The sequence below is a fragment of the Aphelocoma coerulescens genome, chromosome 4 (genome assembly GCF_041296385.1).
Source record: "Aphelocoma coerulescens isolate FSJ_1873_10779 chromosome 4, UR_Acoe_1.0, whole genome shotgun sequence".
Lineage (NCBI taxonomy): Eukaryota > Metazoa > Chordata > Aves > Passeriformes > Corvidae > Aphelocoma > Aphelocoma coerulescens.
The window spans coordinates 14153501-14168799 of record NC_091017.1 but is presented as its reverse complement, the minus strand read 5'-3'; the positions used below and the strand labels follow the sequence as shown (position 1 = coordinate 14168799).

At 38.3% G+C, this 15299-nt stretch overlaps 1 protein-coding gene across 9 annotated transcripts in view; it reads left to right on the top strand.

Moving 5' to 3' along the window:
• The window catches only part of INPP4B (inositol polyphosphate-4-phosphatase type II B), a 390079-nt gene that overhangs the window by 4016 nt on the left and 370764 nt on the right, over positions 1-15299 (top strand). For 3 of the 9 annotated variants that reach the window (XM_069012744.1, XM_069012743.1, XM_069012734.1), the window contains exon 1: positions 14663-14805. The exons of 5 other annotated variants lie outside the window; for them this stretch is intronic. The gene's annotated coding sequence lies outside the window, so the exon portion shown is untranslated. Of the gene's footprint in view, positions 1-14662; positions 14806-15299 lie in introns of those variants that run through there. One more of the 9 variants, XM_069012749.1, reaches the window with a different exon arrangement.

The following is a 15299-nucleotide window of genomic DNA, read 5'->3' as shown; positions in this document are numbered from 1 at the left end:
AGTGAATAGAACAAATTGTATCTGCTTTATTCTCTAGGTTTCTCAAGTTTACAATGATAAAGTTTGCTTATATGTTTCAGTAATGGGTCTTGAATTGTTTGATCTCAGTGTTGTTGGTGTGACTTCTAAGAAATGTAGAGTCATTTCTGCTTCTCAAGTGTTACAGATCCAAGGTCTAAAGAACTTGCCACCCTTCTGAATCCAAAGAGACTGGGCAGGAGTGTTCTGTTTACAGTTGCTTCAACTCTGTCTCTGCACAGGAGGTTTAAAATTTGGTTTGGATGCTAAAAGGCTTTTTTTGCCTCAGTCTAGCAAACTAAGCCTCTTCCTATTTGTCAGTGAATTTGCCCCATAGGTTCCTTCAGATTGTTTTTAGTGTTGAAGAAGGCTCTATTTAATGAAAATACATAAGAAAACACAAGCTAAAGGTATTTACTTGACATAGTACTGTGTCAAAGTGTTAAATGTGATGGTGTTTATCAAGGTCACTTTGGCAGGCTGAGTTTGTGCTCTGTTGCTGGGTGTCATGGCACTAAAAATCAAATCCATCTGTGCTTGTTTGATGTATGTTTCTTGTTTTGTTGTGTGTCCTGTTTCTATGAAATGTCACCCTGTGACACCAGTGAAAATTTATCCTGAGTACGGCAGTAAAGTCAGTCTGGGGAGCCCTTTCTCTTAAACTTAATATATATGAATAACTAAACCACTTTCATTTGTACCAATTTCTTTCATTCTGTTATCTGTACTCTTGCCAATAGGAGTTTCTTGCTGCAAAAACACTAATTTGGCAAATAGAATGAAATCTCTTAATATGAGAAAGACCCTGTTTTTTAAAGTGACTGTGAGGTGGACATGTAATGCACAATTAAGAGGAAGAAAGCCTTGTGGGAAATAAGCTTTTATTGTATTTTTACAGTTGTTCATGTACCACCAAGTCTGTGTATTGTTTGTTTAGTTATCCAGTGTGATCTTAACGTATTATAGCAATGCTAGTAAGATGCACTAAACCCAGGGTGCATATTTCTGTTGTGAAAATGGCTCAGAAACATGAAAATGGGTGTAAAATCTAGGTGTTAAATGTGGCTTGGTATCTTGTGCATTTGTGCAAATGGAGCATTAAGCAGAATGCGCCAACTCTGGTGGTGTACGGTGTTTCTGTAACAGCAGTAACAGGTTCTGTTTGCTTTGTGTAAGTGGCTGAAGAAAACAGCTGTCAGTAAAACTGAGTTTTCTGAAATGAAATAACTTTCTCTGCTATAGAAATGTAATTTTGGAATAATATTTTTATTGGGTTATTCCATCTTATTCTGTAAACAAGAACAGGGTTTGGTACACAGAGTAGGAGATACTGCATTTGACGTTCACAATAACGTCAGTCTGCTATTTTTATAGCTTTAAAAATATACTTTCAATTGATGAGAAGATCTTTAATTTTTCAAATTAATGATCTAGAAGTTGTAGTGTCTGAGAAGTGCCTCTTTGCTTTAGCCAAGCAAGTGTGTGGGTTGAGTATTTTTTTTCTCCAACTTCAAAAGGCAGCTATAGAGCTCCACTGGATCTGGAATTTCTGTATTACTGCCTGTCATGACACAGAACTTGGGTGGCTTTTGTAGAATGGCCATGCGGCATAGCCTCTCTACATTAGCTGGAAATGAGAATTCCACAGTGCTGCCTCTGTGTGGAAAGCTGGTTGTAAAGCAAACTCCACTGCAGTCCTGCACAGTCTCTCTTTCCACAGGAGCACTGTGACCAGGATCATCAGGTGGTGGTCCAGTCATTGAACCTTGCAATAAAGACAGAGAATGCAAATGAGGAAGAAACACCTGGTAAAAAATAAAGTAAACATTGAAATCATCACTCTCAGTTTAGACCTGCAATTGCGAAATATTGTTCAGTTTGATCTGTAGTTTCTATACAAGCACAGATGCTTAACTTGCATTAATTTTCACTCAGTGAATCTACATTAAACATTCTTCCAAGTGGATCATATTTGATAATTGTTTAGCCATAGAGTTACAACAATTATGAATTACATATTTTTAACTCTAGGAATTTTTTGGGCTGTCCAGCTGTCAGTGCCAGATAACTTTAAGTACTGCCATTTTGTCTCAGCTGGCTAGTGTTGACTTTTTCTACTAGGAACTGATAGTTTCCAGGTAAGACAAACTAAAGTGATGGCTGCTATTTTTATGGAGGCTGTTTTGGTTTTGGATACCACAGATGCCAACAGTTGGAAGCTTGGAATGTACCGATACAGCCTACACTAGGTGGCAGTGTAAAATATGAAGAAGCCTAAAAACATTTGGAATTTTTTGCGAACCCCATAGAAGCTGCCACATTTATGGCTTGTTTTGTAGATAAGCATGTTTTTACTGCATATTCTCCTGTTAGATGTGAAGTCACTTATTTTTCATGGTCCTAATTTGTCTTGACTTTACCCTGTTTGAGTCAGAGAACATGTTTGGACAGTTACTGTAAGATAGCTGGTATACTGAAAATTCAGTCTACACTTTTATTGTGGTTAGCTGGCTTGTGTTAGTAGTTAGTTATTGGTTAGGAAAACCATACGTCGTTGAAAATGTTATGTGAGATGTATATTTCTTATCTGCAGGACAGAAATTGCCAACTGATAAAACAGTGATGGATGAGACTTCATTTTAACATTTTATAGCTGTATTATAGACATTTATAATTTATCTAAGATGATGTGGTATGCATATACTGTTTTAAAAATAAAATTACTGGAATTGTACATAATCTGTCGTCAAATTGCAGGTACAGCTGGAGTTTATTGTCTTTCACTTAGAGAATGTGTATGTGTGTGAACTGAGATGTGTGTGTGTGTATATATATATATATAACCCCCCCCATTGCCCAGTTGCTGTGGCTCTAAGTCTCCTTAAAAATGGTAGAATGTGTGAGTTTAAAAAGCTCAAATGCATCTTAATGTTCTTCAAGCATTGCAAGGGAGCTTACGTGACAGTGGGAGTTAGGACAGTTGTCTGTGAGCAAAGTACATCCTTTGTTAGTAAAGGCTGGAGTCCTTTCAAAGTTTTCCTTCAGCAATGCCTGATGATACAAAAATTCTGATCAGGGTAGAGAAAATAACATTTACAGAAACCTTTAAATCCATTTCTGTGCCATCAAGATGCTATAGCCTAGAGATAGATTTCCCTACTAAAACATATAAAGCAAGAGAGATCAGAGGACCCAACCTGTGAAGGTTGTGTGCAGAGTTGCTGAACTGCTTTATGTATTTGCAAGTGAAATGAGAAAGCAATTTGATGTAACACCGTGAAAGCTTTATGTTTTTTATAAATTGGATTTTCTCTCTCTGACAAAAATGAAAAGCCTGGTCACAATAGCTTCTTTGGAACTGTGTACTGCAAAAAGCAAAGCTGTCCACATGCTGAGGTTATTAAATGAATTCAGGCTGTCAAAATATACATGGAAGTATATTTAGTACCTTGCACTAAAATTGATCAGTAATTAATCTGGTGGTAAATGAAGAAGACTGTACATACATAAGGTATAAGTCAGGATATGCTGAATACGTTTGAAGAATGAACATTTTATAAAATCCCAACTTTTGAAAATGAGTTCTTTTAAGCAGAAGACAGAAAAGCACTATGAATCAGTGGGAGTGTTTAGTGAGGAAACACTTCCCCCTCCTTGCTTTTTGCTCATACTATTATGCTTTTCACAGAAGAAAATGTTCAGTACCGTTGATACCTGTCATATCAGTATTTTGAAGATAATGTGAAAGATTTACCCGCAGAAAATTTAGATGGTCAAGTAAACCTATGCTTGGAGACTTACTGAATATATGTATGGGTCCTGGAGGGGCATCGTAAGTAGTGATCCTCTGCGTTTATGTAGTCTTTGGAAAATTCAGCCTTAACTTTTACCATTCATAGCTTTCAGCAAAGGAAACCGGGCATAAATCCTCCTTGGCAGCTCTGAATCTTAGTTGTTGCTTAAACTCCAACTGTAAATTGAGATACCCTGTCTCAGTTTGGATTGTTTTGGTTCAGCATTCACAGCTATTTTTGTTTGTTTGTTTTGACTGATGTTAATTAAATGGCAAACTGTGGTAATCTTGCACAAAAGTAAAAGCATACTAAGCACCAATTTATTAAAAAAGAAGGGTTGTGGATGCCCATATTAATGTTAATAGGAATTGTCCTACAATTTGCAGCTGAATATTGATCTGAAGATGTGTGGGAACCTGACAGAGCAGATCCCTCACAAAAGCAGAATGTGAAAAGTCACTGACTGAGTCACAGGGTGAAAGGAATAGACACACTGAAACAAGATTAAAAAAGCTTATTTTAGACCTGGATAAAAAGTATTCCAGAAATAAACTGTCTGATCTGATGTCCAAAATGTCACTTCCAACTATGATTATAAAGAAACTGAAATCCTTCGGTCCAGTTTGGGCCTGTGTTTTATAACCCATGGGCGAAAACAGAAGGCATTACTGATGCTGATCTGGGAAGCAAAGTGGTGAATCCCAGCTTAAGCAAAGCAAACAGTCTCCAGAGGTTCTGGGAACAAGTCACTTCTTACCTGAGCAGTGGGGACAAAAGGAAGTCAACCCATCTGGAATTCTCCACTTGTTTTTTCTACTAGAACCAAACACTGAAGCCTTCTTCCATGTTGTAGCCTTTGTTGTCTACCATATTTAAATAAATCTGATATTCCACTAGGAAACATGCTACAATTGTTTCCATGTTAGTTTGAGAAGATACATTTATAACAATTATTTTAAACACCTAATTCATCCCTTGCTCTACTTGTTGAACAGCTTGTTAATGAGGTGTCCTAGAATAATCTATGAATATTTATTAAGATTTATATCAAGAGTAAAATATAGAAAAACTGTACTCTTTTGCAAAAGAAAAATTATGATTATGCTTTTTCAGTGCTCTGAAATTACCTTAACAATCAATTTCAGTGTGTTAAAACAGAATTACATGCTTGGGAATTTTACCTGAAGCAGAGATCTGATGTTTATGGATATCTCTTTGGTTTTTTGGGTTTTTTTTACCCTTATAGAAAAAGAGCAAGTAGCTTTAGCCTCATGAACTATTTCAGATTTAGGGATGGGGGGGACCTGAGGGAAAGGGCTAAAACACTGTAAACCATAAACATAAAACATTTTGCCTATTTTAAATAAAATACTGATGAAGATCTAGCACATGTCTGTGGGAATTTGTCTTGGGAGATACTTTCTAAGTTCTGAAGAACATCAGCTTTGAGAATCTATTTTTGTGTTCTGGAAGAGCAATGTCTCCCACTAAAGTTTGAAGGTTAAGGTAGAAATACTTCTATGGAATATGAAGTGCCAGAAGATATATTTTTAAGCAATTTTAAAAGACAATACCAGCCTGTCAGTTTTGACCCTAGTTTTTCATTTCTGTATTTGGAACAGTGTTGCAGCTTTACACCCAGATGATTTGTTAGTTCTGCTGTAGTAAATAATTCAAAAGAGCCTTTGTTGTGCAGTCAGCAGTGTCACACATCTCTCACCTCCCCTAAGTGATGGAAGCAGATTCTGACCCCATTTGCAGTGCTGTAGGTTTGCTGAAGCTCAAGGAAGCACTTTGTAAGATCGTGGCTTTTGGGTTTTGTTTTCTAAAAAGAAATAAAATCTTGTTTTAAAGTTTCATTTTTAAATTTTATTAGTAATTTAGCCTCTCATATGTTGATTCTGGAAATGCACAGAAGGGACAAGATAGTAAGAGAAACCCCGGTGTGCTGATATTTTGGTAGGAAGTGTAGGTCTCATCTTGGAAGCACTCATTGGCCTGAGGGTCAGACTGGAATTTTGAATCCTTGAACAGGCAACGTGAGATGTGCCTCTGTTGAATGGCAATGGGGAACTGGAGGAGAGCTGGTATCTGCAGAGCAGGGCACCTCTGGAGAGCCATAAAAACTTCAGGGCTAATAGAAATTTGCCTACAAGATGGGAAAAGGAGTATGCCATGACCAGTCTCAGTATTGCAGTTTTCCTGAATCTTTAACAACGAAGATAAGTCTTGGTGTGCTTGGCTACTTTCCATCTTACCTCAAAGTTTGTTTTGTTCCTGTTTGTGTTTAGAGAATTTCTATGTCTATGAGGAGATAAGCTGGCTGCCTCTTTAGACTACAGTAAATTCTATTCTTACATACTGTTAAGCAGTCTGGGTTTTGTTTTTTAGTGAAAGGTGCATATAATTGTTTTGGGGTGTTTTTTGGAACTTAATGAGAAGTGTACATTAGTGTTGAAAGTAAAGAAAGTAGTGTGAAGCCTTTGTCACACTACAGCCAACTTGCCTGCTTGTCAGCAATCCTGGATTTTCCTCTTTCTTCATGAGTGGTTATCTTTCAGCTTGTTCTGTTTTGGTCCAAATAGTGTTGCTCCCATTCTAGCCCACTGAAAGATATTCATAGCTTTCAGACCTAGTTCTCATCACAGGCAGACCACTAACAGAATCAGACAGTGTTGAGGTGGGAGGTGGATGGAACTTGCCATGCTCTTCTCAGCAGAATTTTCTGCATCTGACAGGTGATGCAACCAAACAAATAAACAGAATTCAGATCCTGTATGTCTGTAGGCAGCAGGTGTTTGTACAGGTAATGGACTGCAGTGGCTTGGGTAACTGAAAAAATAAACAAAATAATTTGTACTATCTTGAAAATAGATACTGCCTTAATCCATCAACTTAAAAATTGCCATATGTGAAGAAGGGGACAGTGTAAGTAAGTTTGTAAGATTGAACCAAGAAGACAGATGATTCTTCTTGTCTGCTGTGCCACATTAAAAAAAAAAAGAAAAAAAAGCCTTAAAAGAATTACCAGGCAATGAGGAGATAATTAAACCATCAAGCACAGGGAATTTCATGGCCATTGCGGGTAAACAACTCTGGCTGCTCCAGGCAAGGGACCAACTTAATTAAAAACAACGGAAAAAAAAAAAGGCCAAACCTAAAATTCTAATTTAGTTAACCCATTTACCAAAGAAATATATTGGAAGCCCATTAGTTTTTCTACAGAAACTAACACTGTTTATAAATGCAATATTTTAGAAACTTTCTAAAATTTCTTTTAAAATGTACAAACAGCATGGGTTGCAAAAGTTGTGAGTTTAAAATATATTTCATGCTAATTTTCTGATACTTTTTTTTCATCATGAAATATTTAATTTTTCACTTCTAAGTAAGGGAAAAGCTGAGATCTGTAGCAGGAATTGCATTTTTTTTCTGTTTCTTGAAATATCCTTAGGGCAAGGAGAAGGACACACAGGAAAACAACCATATCCTGGGCTGCATCCAAAGCACCGTGGGCAGCAAGTCAAGGGAGAGGATTCTGCCCCTCTGCTCTGCTCTGGTGAGATTCTGCCTGCAGTGCTGCATCCAGCTCTGGGGTCCCAGCATAAGAAGGATGTGGACCTGTTGGAACAAGTCCAGAGGAGGCCACAAAGATGGTCAGAGGGCTGGAGCACCTCTCCTATGAAGACAGGATGAGAAAGTTGGGGTTGTCTAGCCTGGAGAAGAGAAGGCTTCCAGGGAGACCTTTACAGCATCCCAGAAGGTGCTGCAAGAGAACTGGAGAGGGACCCTTGAGCAGGACAAGGGGTAATGAGTTAACACTGAAAGTGGGCAGGTTTAGATGAGATATTAAGAAAAAATTCTTTACTGTGAGGGTGGTGAGACGTTGCCCAGAAAATCTGTATATGCCCCATCCCTGGAAGTTTTCAAGGCCTGACTGCATGGGACTTTAAGCCACCTGGTCTGAAGGAAGGTTTTCCTGCCCATGGCAGGAGGTTGGAAGGAGATGATCTTTAAGGTCACTTCTAACCCTTTCTGTGATTCTGTGACCATCTGTGTAATGAAGCAAACTCTGTTGCTCAGGTTATGCAGCATATGGTGGTGTGGGTGCTGTCCTGGTCTGCAAGCCTTGTCTTGTCTGTTATTGAACCATTGTGGCTACAGCATTACCAGCTTAACGTCTCACTAGCACATGGGAAGCTTATGGAAATAGGAATTGCTGGGCTGGGTTACCCAGGGAAACATTCAATGGCTCAAGTAAAGATGGATGTTTGTGTGAGTTTGAGACTGTGTTGAACCTTGAGCTGCCAAATCTAAAACTTTAAAATCAATGGCAACCTAAAAATTCAGGATGAATCAACATAATACTTTAAACATTCAGTTTTCAAGAACATTTTTATTCGTACTTGGTATGCTAAATTGTTACAGGATATGGTATTTGCAAATAGTAGCATTACTTCATAAATTACTGCACTCTTACTGGCCTATGCAGACGCAGTCCCTTTACTGAAGCTGGGAGGGAAAAGAATGGAGTACTCTTGTATAAGTGGACATATATAAAATGTGGTGCCAGAAGGGCAGCAAGGGAGAAAACATAGGTGGTGGCCAGAGGTACCTGTCAAACCGAAAGGCAGAAATAAGCATTCTCATAGAAGCTTCTGCTGCTGTGCTTATGCAGAATTAACGCTTTTCCTGCTGTGTCCAGTTGTACTACTACCTTGTGCCTCTCTGACATAATTTCGGAAATGTTTTGAGTCAGAGTATTGTGTATCCCCTTCTAGCTCAGTGGGGCAGTGATTCCTGATAACAGCAACTGAATTCAACTTCATATTATTGCAGGGCATAGTTATCTAACAGATTTTGCAAGTAATTTTCCCATCTTACTTTTAGTTGTGGATTTAATATTTAACATGCGAGGATTCTTAATGTTAAGAGTAATATTAAGGAACATTAATATTTAATTCAGTGTCATAAGAAATAACGTACAGTCATTTTTTCAGATGAAATAGATAAGATATCTCTCATAGTTCCTTTGGAATTTTGGTGCTTCTTAATCACTCTTTGCTTAAGGGATAAGGCATAAAATCTTCCTTTGTATGTGACTGCCAGAAGTTAGATTACATTGGAACTAAATAAACACCAAATTGGAGGGAATTTAGATTAACATCCATATTTGTAGATTTTGAAATTACCTTAATCTGGAAAAAAAAAGCTTGAAAGTTGTCATCTGTGTCAGCACTACATTAAGGTCTGCGTTGGCACAGTTCTTACTTCTGTGCTTCTCTGAGCTGGCACTTGGTGTTTTGCAGCTCTATTTTTCATTCATGGAAGTAGGACGTAGTGGAAGAGCTGTCTCCTTGGATGTGTGCTCTGAATTTGCAGGGCAGTTCGCTGGTCAGAGTTGGTGACTTCACTGGAACAGAAGGTTCAGATCAGATCAAGAAATTAACCTCAGTTAAGGTCTTCAGCATTAAATCTGCATTATTATTAAAACCAGAACACATTGGTGGTTTTATTTGAAGTCTTGCTTTGAGTTATGGTTTGAATTTGAATTCTTTCTTTGAAGAATTTTCGGCAAGATTTCTTCTGTTTCCTCTGTGCCTCTGTCCCTGAGTGCAGAGGCACTTTTATGTGTGCTAATAACTGCTCACCAGCCCAGTTTCCTGTTCTTCAGCTTAGTTGTAGTACAGGATCATTAAGAGTTACTTAATGATCTGGTTAGGACTCTGTATTGCCATATACTGAAATATTTCTTTGTTCTTTGTGTATTTAAAAGTGGTAGTTTTCTGCCTTAATCTAAACGATGGTGTTATGCTTCACACTGAATGCAGGAGGTTTAATTACTTTCTTTGCAACAATAAAGTATGGCATTTCTGGCTGAAATAAGGTGGGGTTTTTTTGGTTGGTTGGTTTGTTTGTTTGTTTGTCTTTCTTTTTTTAAATAGTGGGATAGATAAAACTGTTTAAGAGTATTTTAGGGAATGTGGTGAGGTACTGGGAAACTGGGAAAGGTTTGGGAACAGAGTGGTTTTGCTAGAGAATGCTGATGTTGGAAATGGTGGAAATTAGTTTTATGGGAAGAAAAACTAGGAAGTTCCTGTAATGACAGCAGGGATAATTGAAGTAGGAGGTAGGTATGAGGGATTAGGAGGAAAATATTTAGGAGGAGAATATTTTATAAGGATTAAAAGAATAGTCACTGCAGGTGAAGTGACACTCTCTTGGTTCATTTTGCTGTCTTCACTGATTTCTTCCTCAGTTTTTGAGGCTTTTCTGTTAACAAGTTCTGTTAATTCAGCAGCGAGAAAAAGAAAATGAAAGTTTGAATTGTAGTTGTGTGTGTTGTTTCAGACTGAAGAAATCAAATAAAAAGTAACAAAGTTTATCTAAACTGTTTCATTGTATGTCTCCTCTGGGTAGTGAGGGGAGGGCAGCTGCAAGTCAGTCAACTGCGCAAACCTTTGGGCAGTTGGAGAAAATCTTAGAGCAGAAAAATGAGAAATGACAGAAATGCTGGGAGAACAAGGGGAAAGATGCCAGTTCTGTATTTCCCCTAGTTTCTGCCTTTGTTTTCCTTTATAAGATTCAAGTGTATCTTATTCAGGGCATGACAGATAGCTGTTGTCTTTTTTTCTTTTTTGTTTGTTTTTTAAAGAAAAGCACGAACAAAACGCCATCAATTGAATCTCAAAAGTAGTCCTTCATTTTCCAATAACATTCCTCTGCCTGTGTAGAAATAAATTTTGAATATAAAGTAAAACATTTAAAAATTGTAATATAGTTTATAAATAGAATGCAATTTATTTTGGGTAGCCTACAAATTAGTTGCATGGCTATCAAAAATTGTGTGCAGGTCACAGTCAAAAATTAATTAAAAAATCCAGCCACTCTTCTCCATGTGAATGTAATTTTCTGTCTAACACAGGAATAAATAATCTTAATTAAGCAATCTGACAGAAAAAGGCAGAAGAGCATGCAAAGCCTCCCAGGTAGTATTGAGTTCTACCATATGAAATGGAAGAATGATGAGTATTCTGTAATCAGCTGGTACAGGACAACAGTGTTTATTGTACTGGATGACTTGTCATCCAATAAAATTTTCTGAATGCTGTCACTGAAGCACGTAATTTAGTAACAACAGAAGTGTCGTTGCTCTCAAGTGCAGTGCTGAGCTGGAATCTGTGTCCATCTGCCAGCAGCCACTGCTGGACTGGTGTTCTTTACCTCTCAAAGCACAACCCAGCAGAACCAACAAAGGAAGGGGCAGAATTGGTACTGTGGGATTGAGTCCTCTGATGACATAAAAAGAGGCAAATTATTCTTTCCTAGCCAATGATCTAGGGATCAGAACATATTGTATTTCTTTAACCACTTTTTATTTAGCTTTCTTCCTTTAGTTTAATATGTAAATTGCTAGACAATTTTTTTTTTTCTCAGCATCCATGGAAATGTAATAAAAGGGTAGAGAATGCAGCTGTCAGTGGGAGCTGTGCTCATTTAAAGGCTGTGAAATTTGACCTCAAGCTAGGCCTCCTTGTATTTCCTTTCCTATGGATAAGGGATTTGATGGAAGTATTTTGGTATGATAGCATTTCAAAACTTTGACATATATTTAAATAGATACAGACTGCGTGCTTGAATCTGTACTTAGCCTTTCACCTAACCTGAAGACTTACAAATGAAAACAAAACAAATGAACAAAGCATTTTCTAAAATCATCTTGAGTGATGCCTGCCATGTGAGGAAAACAGCAAAGCAGCTGCCAGACAGTATCAGACCCAAAACCAGACAATCTCAGCTCTGGCCAGGTATTGGCAAAGAGTTATAGTAAAACATGGTTACTGCAAAGCAGATATTAGGAGGTAAACTATCCTTTTCTTTTTTTTTTCTTTTGTATTTCAAGTGTTCTGCTGTACAGCAAATAGACAGCATAAATGTTACTGATACATCTTAAGATATATGAAATGTCCTAGAACTATGTCTCCCGCCTCTGGTACATGGCAGCTGGTGACACAGCTGTCTTCTGTGACAAGTCAGCCTGGCACTGCTGCAGCCAGAGCAGGGTTACTGCGAAACCTGAGATATGTTTTGTCTGCAGGGCCCTTTTTCTCCTCACTAAATAGATGTCCCACCCTGATCATCCTCTCTGGAGTGCAAGACCAGAAGTACACTACTGGATTTTGGGACAGTGGAAGATTAAGCTGTTACATTTCTCTCTCCAGGCTCAATTGGGATTGCTCTAATTTACGTCAGTTTTGAGCTGCTGCCTCGATCTCTGTGCTGTTCAGATTAGTCCAAGCATAAGGTGCTTTGGGTAAATTGCTTCTCTTATGCTCAGATTGGCTTTCAGCACCTCTCTCCCTGGGGTGAATGTAGGACCATTTTGGTGCTGAGAGTTTAATTTACTACCAGACACATTATGGATTCTTTTAAGGATTAGCCCAGAACAGAGAAGTGAAATGCTTAATTTTGATATTACTCCTCTTCTCCCTTCCCTTTGAAATGGTTCCAAACACTGTGCAACCAGATACTTGAACTACACATTGGTATGTGCCAGTTTTTCTGTTGCTGGATTTTATCTTTACTATGTTTGGGGTAAAATGCAGCAGCCATTTAACAGAACTAAATAGCCACCATTAATGACAAAAAGAAGAATAGTATCTGTCTGAAACTGCACAGGAAATTCTAGGTATGTATCTGGGAGTTAGGTTTTGTCCAGGATGCCATAATTAATGCCCTTAGCGGAAGAGAAGTCTCCATTGCTTACACTCATACATCAGCCATCTTGCATGTTCATCACAGTGTCAGAGGGTGCTGTGCCCCTATAAAACCAGCACATTTTCACCTTTTTTTTTCTGGGTACCCAGAAGCCCTTTCTATCTTGGCACAGTGATGAGTTCCAAGAAAACTCTTGGACTGCCTGTGTTGTGTGTTTGATCTCCTCACTTCTGAGAATAAATAATACATTACCCAATACACTCCTCAAATTTTGCTGCAGCACTGGACAAAATACTTAACTCACAATTGTAGTTTTAAATATTTTTTTCAAATGGTTGTGAAATGGTTGCTCATCTAAACATCAATACTCTATTTAGAATGTTAATTCAACTAGGAAACATCCTCAGAATTAAACATTCCCTTTTTCTTCAGATGGAATTTTAAAATTAAATTTGGCTGATTCCCCACAGTGTTTTTTTGTGTCCTCGATCAATACTTAGGTATGAAATTTCTTTTCTGCCGAAAATTTCATGAAGTTGATCAGTTGTTGCTTTCTGCTCCTTGATCCATTCTGCTCAGCTTGATTTTTGTTGGTGGTAGCAGCAGTGGAGCAGAAAAATGAATTACTGGTGCTGCCTGTCTCTTTACCAGAAGTGTTTGTTAGTTAGCTACTCCATTCTTCATATCCTTCCAGTCAGGACACCCTGTACAGAAATGGCTTTCTTCATCAAAGTCAGAGAACATACCATTTAGAGTACCGTTTTCATCCTGAAAGTGGAAAATTACTTTCCTTCTGGGAGGCACAAGCATTCAGACACACTAATGTCTTTGCAACTTTAAAACCACCACGCAACTCCTTAGCAAAATAAATAAATCAAGCTGTCAGACTTATAATCTGTGCCCAAGAGTCTGAGTCTTCCAAGGCTCAACATATAGGACCAGAATTTTGTCCCTTTGAGATGAAAGTCCTGTGAGCAAGCAGAGGTCCCTGTTTCACAATTCATCAAGTAAATCATTGCCCTTTCTGATATGCCTGAAATGTTTACTCTACCCATAAACCATGCATTGGCTGATTGAATGTGAAGACTCAGGATCTGGGATTTTTTGATTTTTCCTTCTTTTCCTAGTTGACCAGAATGTCTGTGGTGGAGAACTAGGCTGTAAGAGAAGGAAAAGTGAAGCTGTGCAGTCATTGATGGTGTGAGCAGTCATTGAAAGGAAAAGCATTTGCAGGACCCCAGCACTAACATTCATCTATCTGTGATTTCCAGGCCTGTTTACCAAGGTTTTTAGGAATACAGAGCCACCTTGTAAAGAGCTCTCTCAGGAATGATTTATTTTGTTGCCAACAGGATGACACTAGTCTATAGTTAGCCATGTCTAGTCTGTAATCAGACTCAGTGGGGCAGATTAGGTGCTCTCATAAAGGGAACATGGCTGGAGAAGATTGGCAGCAGAAAACAATACAGACACTGAAGCAGCTGGACTTGGATAATCAGTACTCTAGGAGGCTGGAGAAATTTGGTTTTGAATGCTTTGCTTAAATTTTAGGTTAAGAAATAAACCTGTGCCATTCTCTAGACATAGCACCAAGTCCCTTCAGATTGTAGGAAATTGTTTATTTGAATACATTCGTCTGCTTGATTATGTGTTTTTTGTATTTGTTTAATGGTGGTGATCAGCTGTGCTATTACAAGAATTAATCCCATCAGGAGCAGTCTTGCAAGTATGGAAAACCATAACCTTCAGGGATTATGATTCATCTGTGTTTAAAAGGAACATACAGACATTAAATCCAAGTTACATCACTGAGCATCCTGAGATCCCTGTCTCCTGGCTTAGTACAGCAAGAGGAGAAGGCAGATGTTGGGCTTTGCTGTATTTTGCTGAAGTTGCTAGGGAAGTTACTCTCCCTGACTGGTTTGTTGTGGTGTTAGTGCTGGGCAGCAGAAACAAATGATGTTCTGGCTGTTACTGGTCCCAGCCAGGTATTCTAGTTTGTGTTGATACTGGTGCTCATTTGGGTTGAACAGCAGGTGCTGAGAATTAGCATATCTTTATTTTTGTCCCCTTGCGGTGGGGGTGGTGCCTTCCCCAAGAAGGGAGGAGTGGCAGCCAGAAGTGCAGTTTCAGGTTGTTACTGCTAAATACAATGCTGTCTGAGAGGGAGAGAGTAAGATTTGTAGAAAATTGAAAATTTCAGGGAAGAGGGGAATAATCAGAAGCAATCAACACGAGTTTCTTGAAGACAGTGGCTTGAATACACTAAGCTCAGGTAAGGTATTTGTTTTCCTTTTAGAAGTAATTCTTGACAATTATGCATTATATATGTATGTATTCTTTTTGTTTCTGTGCTTGGCCTGGTCCTCGCTCATAAAGGTATCTGAAAGCTGTTTGGCCTCCTGGAGCAATCATTGGGATATAAGCTTTATGTTGCATGTAGTAGCCCAAAGAGAATTATGACAAATATGCGTGGTCCCCTATTACATGAAAAATCTGCTGTTTTAGTTGAAGCTAGCTCTAAAGAGGCTGTTAATAGTGTTAATATTCTTCATCAAAACAAAACCTTGGGAAATAACTGTAGATTTCTATTGCAGCATTATGTCAGATTTGCTTGTTAGATGTTTCTGGTAACACAGCGCTTGTAGTTTAGTTTCCCCTATGCCTTCTTCTTTTTCTTCTTTTTTTGCATAAAACGTAGAGTCCAACAAAAGTAAACCATACAATATGCGAGTTTTAGTCCTATATGCATCTACAGTGATTTGCTGT